This window comes from Scyliorhinus torazame, chromosome 5 (assembly GCF_047496885.1).
Source record: "Scyliorhinus torazame isolate Kashiwa2021f chromosome 5, sScyTor2.1, whole genome shotgun sequence".
Classification (NCBI taxonomy): Eukaryota; Metazoa; Chordata; class Chondrichthyes; order Carcharhiniformes; family Scyliorhinidae; genus Scyliorhinus; species Scyliorhinus torazame.
The window spans coordinates 120,095,993-120,114,480 of record NC_092711.1 but is presented as its reverse complement, the minus strand read 5'-3'; the positions used below and the strand labels follow the sequence as shown (position 1 = coordinate 120,114,480).

General features: G+C 44.0%; 1 protein-coding gene and 1 long non-coding RNA gene across 2 annotated transcripts in view; one reads left to right on the top strand and one right to left on the bottom strand.

Moving 5' to 3' along the window:
- Positions 1-18,221, top strand: part of LOC140421765 (uncharacterized) — a 50,626-nt gene extending 32,405 nt beyond the window's left edge. Inside the window, exons 3-4 of the transcript XR_011947055.1 lie at positions 16,149-16,230; positions 18,075-18,221. The gene's annotated coding sequence lies outside the window, so the exon portion shown is untranslated. The remainder of the gene's footprint in view (positions 1-16,148; positions 16,231-18,074) is intronic.
- Positions 957-10,799, bottom strand: LOC140421772 (uncharacterized). The gene is made up of 2 exons (XR_011947059.1): positions 9,687-10,799; positions 957-6,232 (listed from the first exon to the last, which is right to left on the bottom strand). It is a non-coding gene; the product is annotated as an uncharacterized lncRNA (long non-coding RNA).
- Positions 18,222-18,488: the final 267 nt, after the last annotated feature.

Genomic DNA, 18,488 nt, shown 5'->3' with positions numbered 1-18,488 from the left:
CAATATTCCTCGTCCCAGCACTGAGAGAGTGCTGCACTGTCAGAGGGTCAGTACTGAGAGAGTGCTGCACTGTCAGAGGGTCAGCACTGATGGAGTGCTGCACTGTCAGAGGGTCAGCACTGAGGGAGTGCTGCACTGTCAGAGGATCAGGAGTGGGGGAGTGCTGCACTGTCAGAGTGTCAGCACTGAGGGAGTGCTGCACTGTCAGAGGGTCAGCACTGATGGAGTGCTGCACTGTCAGAGGGTCAGCACTGAGGGAGTGCTGCACTGTCAGAGGATCAGGAGTGGGGGAGTGCTGCACTGTCAGAGTGTCAGCACTGAGGGAGTGCTGCACTGTCGGAGGGTCAGCACTGAGGGAGTGCTGCACTATCAGAGGGTCAGCACTGAGGGAGTGCTGCACTATCAGAGGGTCAGCACTGAGAGAGTGCTGCACTGTCAGAGGGTCAGCACTGAGGGAGTGCTGCACTGTCAGAGGGTCAGCACTGAGGGAGTGCTGCACTGTCAGAGGGTCAGCACTGAGGGAGTGCTGCACTGTTGGAGTTTCCTTCTTTCAAAATGTTCAACTGAAGCCCTGTCTTTCCCTCTCAGGTCCTGTAAAAGTTCCCATGGCCACTATTGTGACGAGTTGGGGAGTTATCCAGGTGTCGTGACAAATATTTATCCCTCAATCACATCACCAAAATCCGATCATCTGCTCATTGTCACATTGCTGTATGTGGGATCTTGCTGTGTATAAATTTACTGCTGCATTTCCCATAACGGTGACGGCACTTCAGAAGCCCTTTGGGATATGTTGTGGTTATGAAAGGCGCTACGGAAGTGCATGTTTTAAATTGAAGATTTATGTTATCTGATCCTTCATTGATTTTAGCCACTCCCAACTTACCATTTAATAAATTTGCTTTGGTTCGGATGAGAATTTTAACCAATTAAAGAAAAGGCAGAATTCTGGACAGTAAATGTAAAAAGGAGTTTATTAAAAGAAAAGGTTTACTGAACGACTTGACGCTTACACCTTCATGCAGGTGATCAGTCTGTAGAAGCGTAACCCTCCCTGGCTCCTTCTTTGACAGCAATTTCCTTGGAACTTGGCCTCGAGTCTTCAGTACTTGGCCAGCAAGGAAGTCCTTCGGAACGTCGACTTTTATCCCCAAAGTGACCATTACCTCATGTCAGCGTTGGGCCTGTTGTAACATGACCATTGGTCAATTGGGCACTAGTTTAATTCAATTGGATCTTTAATTACTGACACCATCTTCTCTCATTACCTTTGACAGGAATACAATTGAACTGTTTCATACTATCCCTTTACCGGATTCTGTACAATTCCTTATTCATACAGTTTCAAATGTAGAGGCTAATCAGAGTTGGTAGGTCTCTCTTGCCGGTACATTTATCCTCATTGCACATTCTTTATATACACAGCAATGAAGCTTTTACATTTTTACAACAAATAAAACTCAGACTTTTACTAGAACTACTGATTCATTGTTTCATTAATTGTAACTTAATTAAGGATCGCTACGTATTTCATCATCTGTTACAGACTCAGATCTAATTGATACAGTAATATTTAATTAATATACTTGATTGATACAAGATACACTGGTTCTCTACTGAGTAGTACTACACTCTGTATGCTTCATCCAGTGTCTGTGTCTATGTATTTACATTGTGTATTTGTCGTATGTCCTGGTTTTCATGTATGGAACAATCTGTCTGGACTGCATGCAGAACAATACTTTTCACTGTACCTCGGTACACGTGACAATAAATCAAATCCAATCAAAGAGACAGTTTCTTATTAATCTTCAGATTGAACAATGAGTCACCTTAAAAATTATTCATTCATGGGAGGTGGGTTTCACTGGCTGGACCAGAATTTACTGCTCATTCCAATTGCCCTTGAACTGGGTGTCTTGTGAGGCTAATTCAGAGGGCACTTACAAATCAACCACAACATTGCTGTGGATCTGGAGTCACGTGTAGGCCAGGCCACGTAAGGAGAGCGATTTCCTAAAGGACATTAGTGAACCAGATGGCTTTTTACAACAATCGACATTGTCATCACTAGACTTTTAATTTGAAACTTTTATTAAATTTCAATATCTGTCGTAGCCAGATTCAATCCCAGATCCCCAGAGCATTAACCTGGGTCTCTGGATTACTAGCCCAGTGACAATACCATTATGCCACTGCCGAGCCCACATAGTCTTGGCAGAATATGATATCTTGCAACTTCTCAAAATTATAAAGGAATTTATTTTTTCAAACAAATTCTGATAGCTCTGCAGTTTCTGGAAACATTTTGGTCGATGGTATTATTTTTTGAAATAAAGATCTAGTCTTTACAATATAATTACTCAATACTCCAATTCATTAATGCTAATCAATGTTCCTACTGAACAATCATTAATTTAATTATTGCTTTTTGCTACAAAGTTAATACATAGTTAATATAGTCAAGGTACAGAAGGTGAAATGGCTGCAAGAAGCCACATGTTGACATCCTTGACCTTGTTACTAATGACAATGAATGCACTATGAAAATAGCAATTTTAAAACTAAATGTGAGTACACATGTGCACTTACAGCTTCCTAGATTACAACAGTGAATAGGTTTCAAAAGTACTCCCATTGACTTTAAGACACTTAAGGAGGTCCAGTGGTAGTGAGAGGTTTTATAGAAATGTACATTTGTTCTAATTGTCCGCAAACTCTGATATATTACACTCGATTTCCTTACCAAAATCATTGATAAAGATTGAGTCTTAATTTTGTGTAATGTCATTTACACCACTTTGAATACCCTGTGAAACCCCAGACACACCATATGCACAATTTTGTTGTTGTTGTGACTTGGAATGCAGTTTATAAATGGTGCTGAAATCTCATGGGACTGTAACTTCCAAAAGGGAATTTGATGCATTCTTAAAAAAAAGTGGAACAATGAGATTAAATGGATCACCAAATAGACTCCTCTGTGCTTTCGGAGCCTTGCGTACATTAAAACGAGTGGTAACGACCTGGAACCTACTGCCTACGAGGGTGGGAGATGCAGAAATGAGGGAAGGATTTCAACATGAAATTGGATGGGCAGAGAGTAATAAACCTACAGGGATTCGGGGATAGAATGGGGCAATGGACAGACTGGCTTACTCCACAGGGAGCTGACATGGTCTCAAAGGGCTGAATGACCCATTCCCCACCCTCCAGATGCTGTGATCTCAGGAGAGAAATTCAGCTGCTCCAGTCACTCCAACTCACTGGAGTCCCTCATCTCTGGTGCCATTCTTGTAAATTTTCACAGTAACTTCATTGCAGTGTTGATGTAAGTCTACTTGTGACAATAATAAAGATTATTATTGTAAATGTCCTCTACACCCTAAGAAGCTCACATCATTCCTAAAGTGTTGGGCCCTTATATAGGGCTCCATTCCAGAGGGATAGAATTGAAATACATGGAGGAAATGTTCAACTTGTTTAGAGCCAGGGTTAGACTACACTGGGAGCACTGGGAGTCTCTGTCAACATTGGTGATCTCCATTTAGAAAAAGGAAATAGAGGCACTGGAGAAGGTGCAACAAAGATTCATAATATACAGAACTGAGAGCATTTAACACTCAGGAAAGGCTGGGGCTGCTTTTTTCTGGAAAAGAGAAGACTGATGGGCGTCTTTAAGATTATGAAGGAATTCAATAATCCTACAGGAATTTCAATAGACACCTCGTTACCCAGCGAGTGGTGAGAATGTGGAACTCGTTACCACAGCGAGTGGTTTAGGTGAACAGCATGAATACATTGTACGTAAAGTTAATATACATACATGAGGGAGAAAGAATAGGAGATGCTGATGGGGGAGATGTATAGGGGTCGGTGGAGGCTTATGGGAGTATAAATACTGACAGACCATGGCTAACCTCAGCCGGTATGGGAATTTAACCTGTGCTGTTGATGTCACTCAGCACAAACCAGCCATCCAGTCAACGGAGCTAACCGATCGCCATGTCAATCTGTAATAATTCCGTAAATATTAGTGATTACCTGTCTCCCACCATACTATTTAATGTAGTTTCCCAGTGCACCTCAGACAACTTGCCCCTCATACCCTGATAAGTTTTTTTCTGTGAGAAGCACTAACATAAATTAAACATAACAGCCATGTAACCATCATAGCCCATCTTCATGGCAATGTGGCATGATTTTGGGGGTTTCCAAACAGAAATGGTAATGAAACATCTTCTAACCTCCAAACCCTCTTTCATCCCTTGTGAAATGTGCAACCAGATATTCGCAAGAAGGGTCAGAGAGAATCAGTCCACGAGAAGCGAAGTCGTGAGACCGGCCAGTCCAGCGGAAAGAAACCCTCTGACCATCCCATTGACCAACAGAATGAACAAAATGCAGTCCTGGATGTAGTTGAGAACAGAATCAATAACAGCAGAATCCAATCCCTGTAATCAGCTGTGAACCTGTCGGTGTCTCAGAAAGTGCGATGAAGTGGGCAGCACGGTAGCGCAGTGGTTAGCATGTCTGCATCATGGCGCCAATATCCCAGGTTCGATCCCGACTCTGGGTCACTGTCCGTGTGGAGTTTGCACATTCGCCCCGTGTTTGCGTGGGTTTCGCCCCCACAACCCAAAGATGTGTCGGGTAGCTGGATTGGCCACGCTAAATTGCCCCTTAATTGGAAAAAATGAATTGGGTTGTCTAAATTTATATTTTTTTAAAAGTGCAATGAATTACAAAACCCCTTCGCACATTGAGAGCAGGTGAACGGCCTCGCCCCAGTATGAACTCCCTGGTGTGACTGCAGACGGCATAACCGAGTGAATCGCGCAAATAGACGTGAATGGGTGTGAGATAATCGGGATTATGGAGACATGGCTGCAGGATGACCAGGGATGGGAATCGAATATATTCAGTATTTAGGAAGGACAGACAAAAAGGAAAAGGCAGTGGAGTGGCAGTGCTGGTTAAAGAGGAAATTAATGCAATAGTGAGGAAGGATATTAGCTCCAACAATGTGGAATCTGTATGGGTAGAGCTGAGAAACACCAAGGGGCAAAATAATTAGTGGGCATCGTATATAGACCCCAAACTGCAGTGGTGATGTTGGGAATGGCCTAATGCAGGAAATTAAGCTGACTGTAAATGTTTCTATAGGTATGTGAAGAGAAAAAGATTGGTGAAGACAAATGTAGGTTCCTTACAGTCAGAAACAGGAGAATGTACAATAGGGGACAAAGAAATGGCTGACAATAAATACATACTTTGGTTCTGTTTTCACCAATGAGGGCACAAATCGGATACAAGAAATGTTGGAAACACAGGATTTAGTGAGAGAGAGGAACTGAAGGAGATCAATATTAGTAGAGAAATAGTGTTGGAGAAATTGATGGGATTGAAGGCTGATAAATCCCCAGGTGAATGGCCTCTCCCCAGTGTGAACTAGCTGGTGTCTCTGCAGGTGGCTGAATCACTGAATCCCTTCCCACACTGAGAGCAGGTGAATGGCCTCTTCCCAGTGTGAACTAGCTGGTGTCTCTGCAGGGTGGCTGAATCACTGAATCCCTTCCCACACTGAGAACAGGTGAACGGCCTCTCCCCAGAGTGAACTCGCTGGTGTGCCTGCAGGGTGGATAACCAAGTGAAACACTTCTCACAGTGAGAGCAGGTGAACGGCCTCTCTCCAGTGTGAATGCGACGATGAGTCTCCAGCTCAGATGGAAATCCATATCCCTTCCCACAGTCCCCACATTTCCACGGTTTCTCCATGTTTTGGGTCTCCTCGTGTCTCTCCAGATTGGACAATCAGTGGAAGCCTTGTCGACACACACAACATGTGCACTGTCTCTCCTCACTGGGAATGGTGCGATGTTTTTTCAGGCTGTGTAATAGTTGAAGCTCTTTCCACAGTCAGTTCATTGGAACTCTCTCACTCGGGTGTGTGTTGTGTGGGTCTTGGTGCTTTTCCAGTCACACTGATGTTTCCACAGTCAGTTCACTGGAACACTCTCACTCGGGTGTGTATTGTGTGGGTCTCGGTGCTTTTCCAGTCACATTCACATTTAAAATCTTTTGAAGCCGACAGATCGGACAAACATTTCTCCTTCTCGCCGATGATATTCAGAGCACGATGATATTCAGATCAGAAGGAATCGTTTGAGTTTGTCATGAGTTTGATGTGATGTTTGAGACTTCTGTCTGCAATTCCTCCTCTTCCAATATCCTTTAAAATGAATTTATACAAATTATCATTGTTGGTACAGGATGGAAATTCGGAGCAGACAATTCTAGTTTCTATGGGACATTATTTCCTCTCTTGTGTTCGAGCTTCTGGGTTAGAACATAGAACATACAGCAGAAGGAGGCCATTTGGCCCATCGAGTCTGCATCGACCCACTTAAGCCCTCGCTTCCCCCTATCCCCATAACTCAATAACCCCTCCTACCCCTTTTGGACACTAAGGGAAATTTAGCATGGCCAATCTACCTAACCTGCACGTCTTTGGACTGTGGGAGGAAACCGGAGCACCAGGAGGAAACCCACGCAGACACGGGGAGAACGCGCAGACTCCGCGCAGACAGTGACCCAGTGGGGAATCGAACCTGGGACCCTGGCACTGTGAAGCCACAGTGCTATCCACTTGTGTTACCGTGCTGCCCGTTGCTGTGGAATAAAGGAGGCAAGAGCTCTGCTTCTCCACAAACACCTTTATTTCTTTGATCCCACTTCACACACAAATCTCCAGGAACAAATAGTGCCACCTGTAACCCCTTTATGTATCAGTGGCTTTTATTGGATAATTGACATCAAATTAGTATTTAATTGGAAAGTCCATTCCGAACATCTTGTTCTCCAGAGTCTGTAAATCTCCATCCCACACACACTCCCTCCATTCTCACTCTGCTGTATCTAATATTCACCCTCCCAATTCTCCTGAAGGTGCTGATTCATGTTGATTGCCAGATCCAAGCTCAGCTCACTGCTTCCTGACCAGGACACAGAGATTAGAATGGGAGCAAGAGTAGGCCATTCGGCCCACCGAGTCTGCTCAACCATTCAATGAGATCCTTGGCCGATCTACCTCAGCACCATTTTCCCACACGATCCACATATCCCTCGATATCTAGAAACCTGTCAATATTTGTCTTGAACAGACCTGATGACTGAGGCTCCACATTCTACTGGGGCAGAGAATTCCAAAGCTTCACCACCTCCTCGAGTGAAGAAAGCCCTCCTCATCTCAGCGTTCTCTCTATTTTCCTACCTGTTCCCCATAACCCTTAACTCCATGGTCAATAAAATATCTGTCAAACTTGTGCTTCAATATATTCAATGACCCCCAGATACAACTGGTCCCTGTGGAAGAGAAATCCAAAGACTAACAACCCTCTGAGGGAAGAGATGACTGGAAATCTATAACGTTGCTAGTCTTATATTACAAGGCGAGAAATAAAAATACGATTACTGTATTACAGAACGGTAAATAATATATCTAATCTGTACCATGTAACAACACGAGACATATCTCTGCCCATTATTAATTTACTGTCCCCAGAAATGTCAGCCATCTCCTGGGGAACCCACCCCTTTAATTGTGAACATTAGGGAAGAGACAATCGGGCAGCACGGTGGCGCAGTGGTTAGCATTGCTGCCTCACGGCGCCGAGGTCCCAGGTTCGATCTCGGCTCTGGGTCACTGTCCATGTGGAGTTGGCACATTCCCCCCGTGTTTGCGTGGGTTTCACCCCCACAACCCAAAAGTGCAGGGTAGGTGGATTGGCCACGCTAAATTGCCCACTAATTGTAAAAAATGAATTGGGTACTCTAAATTTATATTAAAAAAAAGACAAAAGACAATCCTTTTTTAAAATAAATTTCGAGTGACCAGTTATTTTTGTCCAATTAATGTGCAATTTAGCGTGGCCAATCCACCTACCCTGCACATCTTTGGGTTGTGGGGGTGAGACGCATGCAGACACGGGGAGAATGTGCAAACTCCACACGGACAGTGACCCAGGGCTGGGATCGAACACGGGTCATTGGCCCCGTGAGGCAGCAGTGCTAACCATGGTGTAAGCAGAGATCATTCTTTTCATCAGACAAATAAATGCGTCAACCTGTTAAGGAGATGGGTGGGAGGAGTTGGAAACACTTTGTGGAGCCGCGAACCTACATGAAAATATTTTTTTCCCAATTAATGTGGTTCAAGTTTCGCCTCAAATCATCAATGAGGTCTCTGATCTCTGGCAAGGAAGGAAACCCTGGCAGGTGGGCAGGGAGGATTCACAAACACCCGCTGGAGGCCCCAAACCCCCATAGATTTTATTGTCAGTCTGCAGACAGGAGCTGGAGAACTGAACCCAGGCAGAGGAGAGGGAGGGAGGGAGAAAACTGGGAGTGGAGGAAAGAAATGGTGCAGATGGTGAGATGGGTTTGGATTTCAGCCCAGGGAGGAGGGAGAGTATGTGGGACGGGGAAAAATGTTCCAGAGAAACTAGAATTGTCTGTTCAGAATTTCTATTCTGGATTGACAGTGATGGCATTTGTTTATTTTTAATTTTAAAAATGTAAGATTACCCAATTTTCTTTCTCCCAATTCAGGCGTAATTTTAGCGTGGCCAATTCACCGACCGTGCACATCTTTTTGGATTGTGGGGGTGAGTCCCACACAGACATGGGGAGAATGTGCAAACTCCATACGAACAGTGACCCGGGGCCAGGATCAAACCTGGATCCTCGTCTAATGACTGAGCCACTGTGCCTGCCCCTAGTGATGACTTTTATAAACTTCTTAGACAGGATATTACAAGGGGAGGATTTACAGATGGAAACACTAATCAAACTTCACATCAAGATTTTAACAGAGTCACTTTATTCATCAGGACCTGAATATCATTGGCCCGTGAATGTGGAAGAAGAAATGTTTGTCTGTTCTGTCTGTAGGAAAAGATTTTCTTTTCAAAAAAATAAATTTAGAATACCCAATTATTTTTTTCCAATTAAGGGGCAATTTAGCGTGACCAATCCACCTACCCTGCACATCTTTGGGTTGTGGAGGTGAGACTCACGCACACACGGGAAGAATATGCAAACTCCACACAGACAGTGACCCGGAGCCGACATCGATACCAGATCCTCAGCGCCGTTGGCACAGTGCTAACTACTGCACCACCCTGCCAACCCTAGGTTTCTGACATGGGTCTCCGTGTGACTGAACAGAGCCGCACATGGAGTCAGACATCTGTTGAGTTAGTGGGATCCATGGAGCAGAATTTGCTTGTTTCTTTACTTCTCTGTTGCTACTCTGATCAGCAATTAGATATCTGGGTCTGTGCAAACCGGGGTAATGGGTGGTCAAGAAACCAGGACAAAGTGTAATGCAATTTGCTGGCCAAGTTGTCTCCATTCTGAACAATGTGGAATGAGCTTCTCCCAGTAATTGAAAATGATGCCACCTACAAACATGGCGGCTGCACATGCGCTCTACTGCACATTGTCCCGAGTAAAGATGGCGGTCGTTATCCCGAACCGATTACGGGGCCCTCGCGGCCCCGCTCCGTGAAACGGGAGAACTAGGAAGTGTTTTTTCTGGGTATGGGCTTGTACAACATGTTCAGAAAACTTCTCCACCCACCAGCCAGATCCATCGCTCCCGCGTTCCAGAATATTCCTCTTACCCTTTGTGGATCCGAGATAAAAGCTTCTCTCCATCGCCATTACCCGCACTGCGCATGCTTCAGTCGAAGTCCCACCCACACTCACTCCGATTGGTTGGAGGACCATCCACTTCTGCTCTGTCTTCCAGTTCCTATTGGTCCGGAGCTCCCGTCAATCACTTCCCGGGCATTGTGATCTGGAGCATGTGCAGTGCAGCCCATGTCCAGGGACCGACGTTTGTTTGTCTCAGCTTCAGGCGGCGAATAAGCGGAGGCAGTGGGTGGGAGGGGAGGCTTCACAAACACCCAGTGGAGGCCTCAACACCCACAATAACAAACTCGTGGCACCGCCTCAACACCCAACACAACGGCAGCTGCCGCTTTCTCCCGGTCCCGGGCCCCAGTGAACAAATGTGGCTTCAGGAAGGAAATGCAGCAATGGATTTGTTCAGGAGAAATTATCTTTAACTCACTTTACTGATCCTGGAATAGGAGGAGAGAATGGGGGCAATTTCTATCCTGCACCCACACTGACGGATTTGTTAATGCAGATGGTAGAATTTAAATTCAAGGGATAATCTGGAATTCAAAGCTCCACTTGTATTCAGGACCTTGAAACCATTGTGGTGAGTTTGTGGGAAGGGGAAGTGTGGGACTGGGATTCGTGGCTTTGGGAAACGAGAGAAACAATTACTCCCCAGGGACGAGAATTATCTGTTCTGAATTTCTGACCTGTGTAAACTGATTCTACAGTATTACAAGGAATGGATGACAGACAGGAAACTCAAATAAAACATCAAGATCTGACAGTCATTCAATTCATCAGGTTCTGAATGTCAACAGCTTTTGAATGTGGAAGGAGAAATGTTTGTCTGTTCTGTCTGTGGGAAAAGATTTCAAACATCAGTGTGACTGGAAAAGCACCGAGACAAACACACCTGAGTGAGAGTATTCCAGTGAACTGACTGTGGAAAGAGCTTTAACCAGTTGCACAGCCTGAAAAACACACCATTCACGGCGAGGAGAAAACGTACACGTGTTCTGTGTGTGGAAGAAGCATCAACTGATAGTCCAAAATGGAGAGACACAAGGACGCCGGCACCATTGAGAAACGGTGGAAATGTGGGGATTGTGTGAAGGGAGTCAGTTACCCTTCTGAGCTGGAAACTCATCACCGCAGTCACACCGGCGAGAGACCATTCACCTGTTCAGAGTGTGGAAAGGGATTCACTCGACTAACACATCTGACTGCACACCAACTTGTTCACTCTGACATGTGACCTTTCAAATGTTCCGATTGTGAGAAGAACTTTAAAAACAAATTTAATCTTCTGACACGCCAGCGAGTTCACACTGGGGAGAGGCCGTTCACTTGCTCCGAGTGTGGGAAGAGATTCACTCAGTTATCCAGCCTTTTGACACTCCAGCGAATTCACAGAGGGGAGAAACCATTCATGGGCACGGAGTGCAGGAAGGGATTTGCTCAGTTATCCAAACTTCTGACGCACCAGCGAGTTCACACTGGAGAGAAACCATTCACCTGTCTTGAGTGTGGGGTGACATTCGCTCAGTTATGCAAAGTGTTGGATCATCAGCGAGTTCACACTGGGGAGAGACTATTTACCTGCTGTGTGTGTGAGAAGGGATTCGCTCAGTCATCCACCCTGCTGAGACATCAACGTATTCACACTGGGGTGAGACAGTTCACCTGCTCTGAGTGTGGGAAGGGATTCACTCAGTCCACCCAACTCGCCTCACACCAACGTGTTCACTCTGACGCGAGGCCTTTTAAATTTTCCGACTGTGAGAAGAGCTTCAAAAGCAAAATGGATCTGCTGATTCACCAGCGTAGTCACACTGGAGAGAGGCCGTTCACCTGCTCCGTGTGTGGGAACGGATTCACTCAGCATTCCCTGCGGCTGAAACATCAGCGCATTCACACCAGGGAGACATTATTTATCTGCTCTGTGTGTGGGAAAGGATTCACTCGTTCATTCACCCTGCAGAAACACCAGCGAGTTCACAAGCGATTACAGGGATTGGGATCTGTTATTGCTGCTGTTAATCACATCCAGGACTGAACCATGTTCGTTCTGACAGTTGGAGTTTGTTTCAGTTGATGTTAATCATTCCTGTGACTCAGCCGGAGTTTAATATTCTGTATATAGATTAATTAAATTAGCTTTGTGTTAATGACAGTGTTCCAGTCCTTGATTTCTCTAAAATAGGAGGAGACTGTTGATGTCCTGCTACCGACTGTTCCATTGTTGGGTCTTTTCTGATTTATTTTGGAAGATGTGGTAAAGCAAAGCGTAAGACCAGAGAGAAAGATAAGAATATGGGAAATGATAAACAGATTGAGGCAGGAAGAGACTGAGATAACATCAGAAAAACGCTACAAAAATAATAAAAGGCCAAAACTAAAGGCTCTGTATCAAAAAACAAGTAGCATTTGAAACAAAACTGATGAATTGACAGCACATATAGAAATAAGTAAGTACGATCTGATGACATTTGCAGAGACATAGATTGGGACCTGAATTTTTTAACATTCATTCCTGGCATGTGGGTGTCGCTGGCCAGTCCAACATTTATTGCCCATCCCTCGTTTCCCTTCAAAAGGTGATGGTGAGCTGAATATTGTAGTGTATGTGAAATTTAGGAAGGACAGAAATCTAGGAAAAGGTGGAATTGTTGATGGTGTTTGCACATTAGACAGGGATGACCTAATTTCAGGAAATCAGGATGTAGGAGTGGTTTGGTTTGAGATGAAAAATGCTAAAGGCAAGAATTTACTTCTGGGAGTGGTGTGCAGGCTTCCTAATTGTAACTACACAGGAGGGCAGAGTGTAAAGGAAGAGATAATGGGAGTTTGTCAGAAAATGTACAGTGATAATCAAAGGGGATTTTAGTCTACATATAAACTGGAAAAATCAGGTGGTCAAAGATAGCATAGGTGAGGAGTTTACAGAATGTTTTTGCGATAGTTTCTACAATCAACACATTTTGGAGCCAACCAGAGGGCAGTTTATACCAGACTGGGTGTTGTGCAACAAGGATTAATTGATAACCTCATTGTGAAGGCATCCCCAGGTAACAGCGATCATAATATGATTGAATTTGACATGCAGTTTGAGGGGAAGACGATTGAGCACAAAGGCAGATTTCAGGTCAAAACATTGGGCAGATTATAAAGAATAGAATATAAACACAAAAATATTAATAAGGAGAGAATAATTGGGCTAAACAGCTGGCTTGTAATGCAGAACAAGACCAGCGGCGCGGGAGCAATTCCCGTACCGGCCTCCCCGAACAGGCGCCGGAATGTGGCGACTGGGGCTTTTCACAGTAACTTTATTGAAGCCGACTTGTGACAATAAGCGATTATTATTAGAGTACCAGAGAAAGCTGGCTAGAAATATAAAGACAGAGTTTCTATAGACATTTGAGTTAGTAAATAATTCAAGTGAGTGTTGATTCTCCAGAAAGCTCGTCTGGGAAATTAACAATGAAAAGTAAGGTTTTGGCAAATGAACTAATCAGGTATGAAGGAATCAAATGACATCCCAGAAATATCCGTAAATCAGGAAGGAATGGAAAGAAAATTACAACCACCAGGGAAGTGGAAATGAACAATGTTTTGAGTCTGCAAGCTGACAAAATCCCGGGTCCGGGTGGACTTCACCATAAGGTCTTGAAAGAAGCAGCTAAAGAGGGAGTTGATGCACTCGTTTCATTGTCCAAAATTCACTAGATACGAGGAGGATTCCATTACATTGGAAAATAAAAATGTAACTCCTTTATTCACAAAGGGAGGGGGACAGATGGCTGGAAACTACAGGCCAGTTAGCCTAATATTAGTCACAGGGAACATGTTTGAAGCTATTATTAAAGATGCGATGTCAGATCTCTTAGAAAAATTCAAGGCAATCAGGCAGAGTCAACATGGTTTTGTGAAAGGAAAATCACGTTTAACCAATTTATCAGAGTTACTTGATGGAGTCACATGACTGTGGATAAAGGGGAACGGGTGAATGTACTGTCCTTGGATTTCCAGAAAGCATTTGATAAGTTATATCAAAGGTTATTATAGAAAATAAAAACTCAGGATATAAGGGGAAACATACTGGCATGGACTGAAGATTGGCTAACCAGTGGGAAACAAAGAGTGGACATAAATGGGTATTTTTGTGATTGGTAGGATGTGATGAGTGGTGTGCCACAGGGATCAGCACTGGAGACTCAACTTATTATAATTTATATAAATGACTTGGATGAAGTTACTAAAGGTTCTGTTGCTAAATTTGCTGATAACACAAAGAAAGGTGGGAGACTAAATTGTGAGGATTGCAAGACAGCCACATAGGGACATAGATAGGTTAAGTGAGTCGGCAAAGGCCTGGCAAATGGAGTATAATGTGGGAAAATGCCCATTTTGCTAGGAAGAATAAAACAGGCAGATTACTCAAATGGTGAGAGACTTTTAGAGTTCTGAGACACCGAGGGACTGAGGTGTTATTGTGCATTAATCACAAAAGGCTAGCATGCAGGTACAGCAAGTAGTTAGGAAAGCTAATGGAATGTTAATTGAATGTTAATAGAATATTTATTGTGAGGGGAATTGAATACAAACTGGGGAAGTTATGCCTCCATTATACAGGGCATTGGTGAGACTGCACGTGGAGCACAGGGTACAGTGTTGGTCTTATTTTTTTAAAAATCCAATTGAGGGGCAATTTAGCGTGGCCAATCCATAAATAACATTCTAAAGCTCCTGGAATGATCAGAATCAGCAACACAAATCCTTGAGCTGCCACCGAGAATAAATGTAAAATCTTTTCCAGCAAATTGTGATCATTATTGACTCGATTCATCCTCCCCACCTGCACTCCATCTCTCACAATTCTAAATTATTGGCATCGTAAACACATCTGGCTCAAACAAAGGTTCAGGCACAAACTTCAATTCTCCAGCTCCCTGTTCACCTGCATCCACCTTGTGGATATTTTCTAAATCCAGATTCGAGATACCTGTTCACTTTAATTTCACTCCCTCTGATAGATTCCTGTGTTTAATTCTGTCCTGATTGTTTTAAAGTCAGATTCTCTATGTCAATGTCTTGATAACTTAAAATGTTCTCACATTCTTTTTCAAAAAATTTTTTTTTAGAGTACCTAATTCTTTTTTCCCAATTAAGGGGCAATTTAGCGTGGCCAATCCACTTTCCCTGCACATCTTTGGGTTGTGGGGGTGAGACCCACGCAGAAAAAGAGGAGAATGTGCAAACTCCACATGGACAGTGACCCAGGGCCGGGATTGAACCCAGGTCCTTGGCGCCATGAGGCAGTGGTGCTAACCACTGTGCCACCATGCCTCTTCTGCTCTCTCATTCTGCGTTAATCTCTCAATGTTATTCTGTATTTGTATAGCTGAACATGTCTGGGACCTGTTCTCCAGTGCATGGTCACCATGTGTTTCCACAAATTACTGACACGACATGTAACATATCACATCTGCACACTCACATCTGTATCCCAAAAGGATGTTCCATCCAGGGCGGCACAGTGGCGCAATGGTTAGCACTGCTGCCTACGGCGCCGAGGTCCCAAGTTCGATCCCGGCTGTGGGTTACTGTCCGTGTGGAGTTTGCACATTCTCCCTGTGTTTGCGTGGGTTTCGCCCCCACAACCCAAAGATGTGCAGGGTAGGTGGATTGGCCATGCTAAATTGGCCCTTAATTGGAAAAAATGAATTGGTACTCTAAATTTATTTTTAAAAAAAAGATGTTTCATCTACCATCTGTTACAGCCCATTGATGGATTTTAATGTTGTTAAAAAGATGACGATAGCGTCTCCATGAAGATGTTTGCCTGTCTCTCTATGGCTCCAATGCCTTCAGGTAGTGACCAGACTGTCAGATTCCGTTATTTTTAAGTTCAGAAGGAAGGACACAAACATCAAGAGAAAACCAACAATTATTGTCTCATCTACACTTTTCCTGATTTCCACTAGAATCTCCATGAATATCCAATTTGTCTGTTCCATTGAACTAGGTCCAGAGTGAATTATTCCTATTCCCAATCGCCGGTGTGATTCTTTTCTTTGAAAATGGGGCTTCCCACAAGAGACTGCGGAATCTACTGTCCATTAAACACTCCCATCACCCGGTATTTTTAGATCAGAGACAGAGGTACAGATTAGTTTGAGGGAACCTCTCATATCTCCCGTTTTCAGGCAATTTGTCTTGAACGATATCAAATGGGATGAAGCCAAATCTTTAAAAAACAGAATCTTTAGTTTAAATTCTCACCGCGTTGCTTGATTGTAAAAGGGTGAAGCAAACATTCACAAATGGGCACAATTGTGTCACTTTACATAACTTTATTTCCAGATTAAAGATGAACAAGACACCATTTTGATCTTTGTTTTTCCAATTATTTTGGTGTTTTTCCCAATTGTAAACAAACGTTTCGACCTTTTTAGACCAAAAAGAGTTAAAGAGGGTGGAGCTTCCCACAGCTTGTGAACGCCGAAACATAACTTCAAGGCTGAAATATATCTTCAGGTAATCAAACATTTTGGTGCCTTTTCCAATTGTACCAGTAAATTGTGATTCACACTGAAAGGTTTACTTTCGCTCAGTAATTGCAGCATTTCAGATTAAACACCAATTGTTCCCTTGTAGCTGGTGTGTGGAGAAGATCATGTTCACTGTAGATCTGTCAGCACAGAAACCGCACTGTGCTTCTGGATAAACTCAGTCTGCAAGTAGATGAATCTTTTAAACATGACCCAAGTGAAGGTATTCCCCTGACTCTGAGGAGTGAGATGTCCCTGTAGTTGATGCTGTCTCCTCTGTCACTGCTATTTTTATTGCATCAACACATGTTCCATGGACCAGTCTACAGCCCAAAAGGGGAGAGCAGGAAGGTGTGACAGTCGATGGGACTTTCCGTGTGTGAGCAGTTCAGCTGGAATTCCATCCTTGCCGGGCACCTTTCTGCTTGCTCAGCAATCAATGGCCTTTTCCAGCTCAAATGATGAGGGTTCCTTGTCCAACTCAACCATGACAGGAAGCTGCAGGAGTGTCAAACAGACTGGGAGATGCCCTTCTCACAGGGAGACAGCTCACAGTCGGGTTCAACCCAGCGGGACGTTTGGTTACTTCTGTCGGTAAGAACGTCACCAGCTCCAATTTCAGCCAGGGAACTTTGGTGCTGGTGGGATGAAGCGCCCTCTTGATCTCATCATACAGAGATTTCCATTGTCAGTCAGTCTGGAATCATTGACACAGGCTGATCCAATGTTTATCTGCAGAGTGTCATCCTGATTTTTACACAACTGTCTTGGCTACTTTCATATGATGCAGCGTTCTAGTTGTTGGGTTTATGTTGTACATCAGATCAGCTTTGCTTTTTGCTTCAATGACAGATGACATCTCTGCTGAGTGGGTCTCAAACCAGTCTTTGTTGGGGGTTCCACCTTTACCAAATGTTGCTGCTGCTGTGTCAGAAATGATTCAACTCAGCGACTTCCAAACTTCATCAATAACAATGTTGATGTTCAGTGTTTATGTCCGTTTTCACAGGGCCTGTATAATACTTAACTGTTTTGTTTTGCTTCCTTCACAATTTAATTTCCTAATGGACATAACACTGAAGAAGTCAGTAAGAATTGTCAGGAAGGATTAATCTGCACTTTCTAATTGGAGATGTTAATCAATGGAACCTTTCAGACACTGATTTGCATCAAACATCAATTTAGGATTGAAGTACAAGTTCAGTATTTTACTGTAAAGGTGTTCCTGTTGACAGTTCTTGTTTAAGTAGTAAGATCACAGCTGGTGTTTTTAAAAAGAGACATTGCAGCCCCGAAAACTAGTGACATCTTCAGAATGTTAAACTGCAGCCAGTTAAAGGGATTGTCAACATCAGCAGAATCAAACCAGATATTGTCAGACTATCAATCCTGGATGTGATTAGCAGCAGCAAAACAGCAGATTCCAGTCCCTGCACTCACTTGTGAACTCGCTGGTGTCTCAGCAGGTGTTGGGACTGAGAGAATCCCGCTCCACACAAGGAGGTGAACCGTCTCCCCCCGGTGTGATCCCACTGATGTGTCAGCAGTTGGGATGACCAAGGGAATCCCTTCCCACACACGGAGCAGGTGAACGGCTTCTCCCCAGTGTGAGTGCGTTGGTGCTCACTGAGGTCAGCTGACTGACTGAAACCCGCTCCACAGGTGGTGCACCTGAATGGATCCCCATTTGTGTGCATTTGGTGGTGTGTCTGGAGGGTGAATATCTGAGTGAATCCCTTCCCACGCACAAAGCAAATGTATGGTTTCTGACCTGTGTGAATTTGCTGGTATTCCATGAGCATGGATAAGGACTTGAATTTCTCTTCACAGGTTGTGCAGCTGAATGGCGTCTCCTCAGTGTGAACTCGCTGGTGTAACCGAAGGGCAGATAACTGAGTGAATCTCCTCTCACACACACAACAGATGAACGGCCTTTCCCCTGTGTGAACGCGTCAATGGATTTCCAGCCTGGATGAAGAATTGAATCCTTTTTTTTAAATATATTTTATTAAAGTTTTCAAACACAATTTTTTCCCTTACAGATCAAAAAAAAAGAAAAAACAGGTAACATGATAACTGCAATATAACATTGTTTAACATGGTAAACTAACCAAATAACACAAAGTAATACTCCCCCCCGCCCTCTCCTCCTCCAAAAACCCAAACAATTTTCACGCTCCCCCCCCCCCCCCCCCCCCCCCGCCCGTGGGTTGCTGCTGCTGGCCATCTATCTTACGTTCCGCT